Genomic DNA, 6,000 nt, shown 5'->3' on the forward strand with positions numbered 1-6,000 from the left:
AAAATTGCCAATAGTGGATTTCAACAGTATTTGAAATCAGATTTACAAAGTGTATTTACACATATATTATGTCACTTTCTAAAAAAAAGTTTGCAAAAGATTTTAATTCCATGATCCATTTGATCAGAGGGTGTGGCATTGCATTTTGTAGTTAGGGAAGAGATCCTTCCTTATGAGCAATGTTTTAATTATTAACGATTGAGAGGTTAAAGGCAAGAGACCATTAGAGGACTGATAACCTGATGGGATTTATCTTACGTAAGTCTATCATCATTGAGTTTTCATAGGGTGGCTAAATCCAATGATCACTTATGTTTAAGTGTTGGGGCCCAAATTGAGTCAGACTTGATTGGCTCAGGGGCTCCCCACCCTAAGGTAAGGAACTTGACCTACCCTTTTCTAGGGATAGGTTAAACCCATGTGGACTTGTGTGAAACTTTTACCTTTGTGAGTCTTACAATACACAATATTTAGGCATAAGTAGCCATGCAACGCCTAGATATATGAGCCTTTAAGGAAAATGGGCCTTAGGCCAATTACTAATAAGGTTAGATTAAGAGGTCACATGGACATGTGTCAAATTTGGGTTTGGAAATGGGTATGGAGCACTCATTCTCTTAAGAATATAATGTGTTTATCTAAATCTGATTCAAATTAAGTCCTAATCTAAATATGATTTGGATTAACTCCTAATAAGATTAAGAGAATGCTCTATATAAGGGGTTAGAGAGAGGGGTTCTAAGCATTAGGAGTGTTTTCTTGTTTATCAGTCATATCAGAAATTTGATGGATTAAGTTATGTTGTTTTTAGAGGGAAGTCTTGAAAACATTCCTATAGATGGTGCCAATTGTTGTTTGCAAATATGAGACTGAGTGCAATAAGGTGATTTTGCTAGTGTTCGAGGCCAATAGGTCTAATCTATAAACAGGAGAAGAGCACACGTCAATGGCCCTAAGTGTTATTCAGGAGTGGAGACTTTGACGGTCAAGTTAGGTGAGTGCTTAAAGAGGGGTTGGACCAGGCAACAGACTAGAGCTCAGAACTTAGTCCTTAATAGCCAAGAGTGGTTCTTAGTATCCTTACCTTGAGATGAGTGCCCCCTTTTATAGTTAACCTTGCCTTAGGAATGGTTGGAAGCATTTGGTGATGTGCGGCCAAGATTTAATCTGGCTAACGCCACATAACGCGATCTGAGGCCTACCAAGTATCCCTACATCACTTAGCATGTACATCGGTTCACCTTCTTGCATCATAAGTTCACAGTATTTCCCTTGGTTTTTCTTGAGGGGGGTGTTAAGATACGTATTGCTGAGGAGTTCATATAATACACTAGTTTATGTCTCCTCCTAGCTCTAATGTATATCAATTACTCTAATTTTGTAAAAGTCCTAATAGAACGCTAACTCTTCTATTATAAGTTTTATCAAAAATCAATGCAAATGTATTTAGATGATTTGGCTTGATTTGTATTTTACTCTATCTATTTTGTCAAAATCCCAACCATAACCTAACCAAGTTACACCCCTATGCAACAGAGCTAAGCACCTTTCCTTGTTCAATTAAGTTTTTGTGATTGTCATCATCAAGGTATACTTAAATTTGGAATCAAGCCCATGGTTTAGCGGGTATCAAGTTAATGAATTCATGTTTTCTTCCTCAATTCTTCAATTACAAAACATAAAACCAATACCCATTTTTGTGACAAAGGATAATTCTTATGACTAGCCAATAAAACATGGATATTCTTATGACAATGGAGAATTCTTATGACTAGCCAATGTACATGTTGAACAACCATTTTTGTTAGCTAAAGATACTAAACTTGAAAGACTTTTATGTAATTCTATAAATTCACAATTTAAAAAAAGTTTCTAGGAATACTATTAGATCAGAAGCTTTAAAAGCTTTTTATTCATATAAACAAAATTTGATTTATATTTTATCAAATCTTAACTCTAGAGTTGCAATTACTTTTGATATTTGGACCTCCAAATTTAATATAAGTTATATTTGTGTTACCAATCATGTTAATGATGAAAATTGGACTTTACAAAAAAGAATTTTAAGTTTTACTAAGCTTGAATAGCCACATACTAGCCCATCTATTGTTGCAACTATTTTAAATACTTTACATGCTTACGGAATTGAAAATAAACTATTTTCTATTAGTTTTGATAATGCTAGTAATAATGATTTAACAATAAATATTTTAAAATCTTAATTGAAATCATGTTTAAATGATAAATTAGTTCATATTAGATGTGCATGTCACATCTTAAATTTATGCATTTAGGATGCTTTAAATATTATTTTCATCATATTTCTAAAATTAGAAATTGTATTATACATTCTAAAAGTTGTGGAGCAAAAAAACTAGAATTTTAAATATAGAAACTAATAGTGATTTTTATAATGGTAGGAAGTTGTATTTCATACAAACAATTCTTAGTGATTTTTATAATGCAAAAATGTCAGATGATATTATACTTGAGGAAGAATGGTAAATAGCAATTTGTATAAAAAAAATTTTACAACATTTTTATGATGTAATTAATGAATTATCGGGTGTTTATTACCTAACAAGTTGTAATTTAACTTATCAATTAATGATTATTAGTGATTGTTTTACAGATTATAGGAAAATTCACAATTTAAAAGTATTGTTAAAATAATGAAAAATAAATTTAAAAAATATTGGGAGAACATTTTTTCTATTTATTGCTTAGATACAATATTAGATCCTAGGAATAGGAAAGATGGTTTAGATATTTTACTTGAAACATGTTGTGAAAATATGAATATTGAAATTGGAAATAAAAAAGAAGAAATTAATAGTTTATTATTTGAAATGTATAGTTTATATGAATCTCAAATGATAAGGCATAAGAAATTTGCAACTCGTAGAAGTGCATCTTTCACTTCTAAAACTAGGTCCAGTAGTGGAAAAGAAAATTTATGTTTCTAATAAGTAGGAGGTAGAAATCTACTATCATTTCATCAGCAAGTTCATTTACTAAACTTAATTTTATTTATAAGCAATTTTTTCTAGTTTAGGTGATTCCTTCGACTTGAAGGAAATGGATAATTTTAATATTTTAGCCTAGTGGAGTGGACATGAAAAAAAATTATCTAGCCCTTGCAATCATGGCACGTGATCTACTAACCCCTTCGGTATCTACAGTTCCATTAGAGTTTTGTTTTAGTGTAGGTATTAGGGTGCTGGACGACAAGAGAAACTGCATGAATGATTGAAGATTGAAGATGTGCATCTACTTTAAATATTGGCTAGATGCTGAGAATAGATTACAAAACAAAGGAGGGCATGGCACTACACCTAATCTTTCACTTGAAGCAGATGATCAAAGTCAAGGAAATGGAGGTGCATGTGGAATTTAAAGAAAATGATGCGATGAAGTCAATACTTTTTGTATACTCAACAATTGTGTAGCATTTTTTTTTAGATTATTGTAAATTTTGTTTTCAATTTTATTTAAATTATTTGATATTTTTTCAACAATGTAATTTTTTATTTTCAATTTGTAATCCTATTCTATTTTTTATATTTTATTAATTTATTCAATTTTTCATATTTCATTCATCTCACCATTGTATTGTTCAAATTTAAGTGAAATAAAATTCCTATTTTTTTTCCAATTTGTTGTCCACTTTCTAGTTGGTGAAATATATTTTCATTTCTTTATTAGATTTCTTAATTTTTCAATTTATTCCCAAAGTAAAATAAGTATTTTAGTTTTACTTAGCAAAAAAAAAAAGTCAAGAAAACAAATAAAAAAACAGTTTGGCCTAGTTCACCCCAAGCCCAAGGCCTGGCCTGTAGCCCAATCTAGCACGGCCCAGGTCCACGACATAGTCTGCAACCCACTTGACCAAGGACCGCAGCACGGGCCCACATAGGGGTGTCAATTGGACTGGATTTGGTCCAATCCGATCCATTCCAATGTGTGTCCATTATAAATGGACCAAGTCCAATCCAATCCGATGAATGTTTTGGACCAATTTGAATGGTCCAATTTAATGTTTGGACCGTCCAATCTGTTCAAATTCATTTTGATTTAGATTGATTTCAACCCAAACTCAATCCATTGACACATATTTTTATCTTATATCAATGGATTAGATATTGGTTTAATCCAACCCAATCCAATATGTCTTGTTGGTATGTCCAATCTGTTCAAATTGATTTTGGACTGGACAGGATCCAATCCAAAACCGGTCCATTGACACCCTTAGGCCCACACGGGCTCAGGCCGACCCCCAAATTATCTCACGGTAAAAAGTCACAGCCTGTGGACCAGCACAACACGCCCTGCACTTTGCATGAGCCACACGCAAGACATGCCGTTTTATAGGAAAGAGAGGCACAACCCGTTTTACAGCTCTACCAGCAGAAGACCTTACCAACGCTACAACCATATAATTTATTGACGTGGCAAATTTGAAGAATTTCAATTACTTCACGCTCCAGTTAGGGTTCAAGCCCATTGAAAATGTGACCTTTTTCCTATCCAATCCAACCCAAGTTGCATCCCTACGGCCCTACTTGGGATCTATTCCCCACCTAAGGCCGAAAATAAACTTTATCTCTCCTCACTTGTGAAAGCACATAAATCCAGAAACTTATCCAAATGCAAACTTACTTATGACATGTAATATTCCTGGTCACACAGAAATCTCTGGGTGGAGCCAGGGGAACCATGGCCACCCTATGGCCCAGCAATCCCAACTGACCCCTTCATAAAAAATTCCTGCCTCTCTCCCTTCTGTGCGCTTATTTGTTGTTTGACTAACAAATCACTTATCTTTAGCCTGTAGGTTTCATTGCTTTTATCAAAAACGATAAAAAAAAAAAAAAACTGAAGAAACAACCCACAAAGCCCATGTCTTTAAACATCGGTTCATCCAATGTATTATCAAAAGAAACACTTGGGAAAGGAAGTGTATGACCTTTTCTTTTTCTCTTTTTCCCTTCTTGAACTCAACTTTGTGTCTTTTGACCAAACTGGTATGGCAAGTAGCAGATCCGGAGTTCTTTCGGTGCGCTGGGATGAACATTTCATCATCCAGATGCATGTTGATAGCATCTAACAACTAAGACCATTGAATTAGAATCTTTTATCTCTATTACTATGAAGGTACAATATCCATATTGAAATCTCAATACATCCAATCCAATCATTTCCAGAAATTAAAAATCCCAATTTAATTGTCTAGTATTAAAAAAGAAAAGTTGAAATTATCCTCCTAAGAGGATAAAACATCAAATATGCAGAAAAAAATGCCATCAAAACTTTTATTTTCATTTAATTTTAGGGCCACTATTTGATTATGGGCCCCTTGAATCATGGGAAACTTTTTGCCACTAGATTGGTCTCATGAGGAACTTATAAGGTAATATGGCTGTTAAGGATCTAATCTTACTTTAGAAAGTTCTTTGCCAGGTGGCAACTGGCATGGGCTCGTGCTAAAAATTGGTTGGCATGGCGATGTTGCAAATCTGCTCTATGGTTTTGAACGAGGCAATTCCCATGCAGCCAGTCTAGACTTTTCTATGTTCGATGGTCAATCTACTCTATGGTTTTTTATTTTTATTTTTTTAAGCCAATCTGCTCTATGGTTGAAAATCAGGTAGGTCTCACTGACTGTTGAATTGAACTGGTAACCGGGCACTGTATTCAAGGCTGGATTTTCTTCTTATTTTTCTTTTTTCTTTTTTCTTTTGTGAAAGTTAATAATCAATTAGATCACGTATTCGTCAGTGGAGTGTTTGTGTTAGTAAAGAAATTGAACTGAACTTGGATTGGAAGCCCAGACCAGACTATCCTTAGAGATGCCCAATGATCAGGCCCGTCTTGCCTTAGGCCGAAAGCAGTCATCAAGCCCAAATATAGAATTGAATCATGAATTGACCAGCAGTCGAATCGGCTGGTCAGACTAGTTGACCAGCCAACAACCCCACGATCCCATGAATTGAATCATTG

Source organism: Nelumbo lutea, chromosome 6 (assembly GCF_056320005.1).
Source record: "Nelumbo lutea isolate HS-2025 chromosome 6, American lotus-T2T, whole genome shotgun sequence".
NCBI lineage: Eukaryota > Viridiplantae > Streptophyta > Magnoliopsida > Proteales > Nelumbonaceae > Nelumbo > Nelumbo lutea.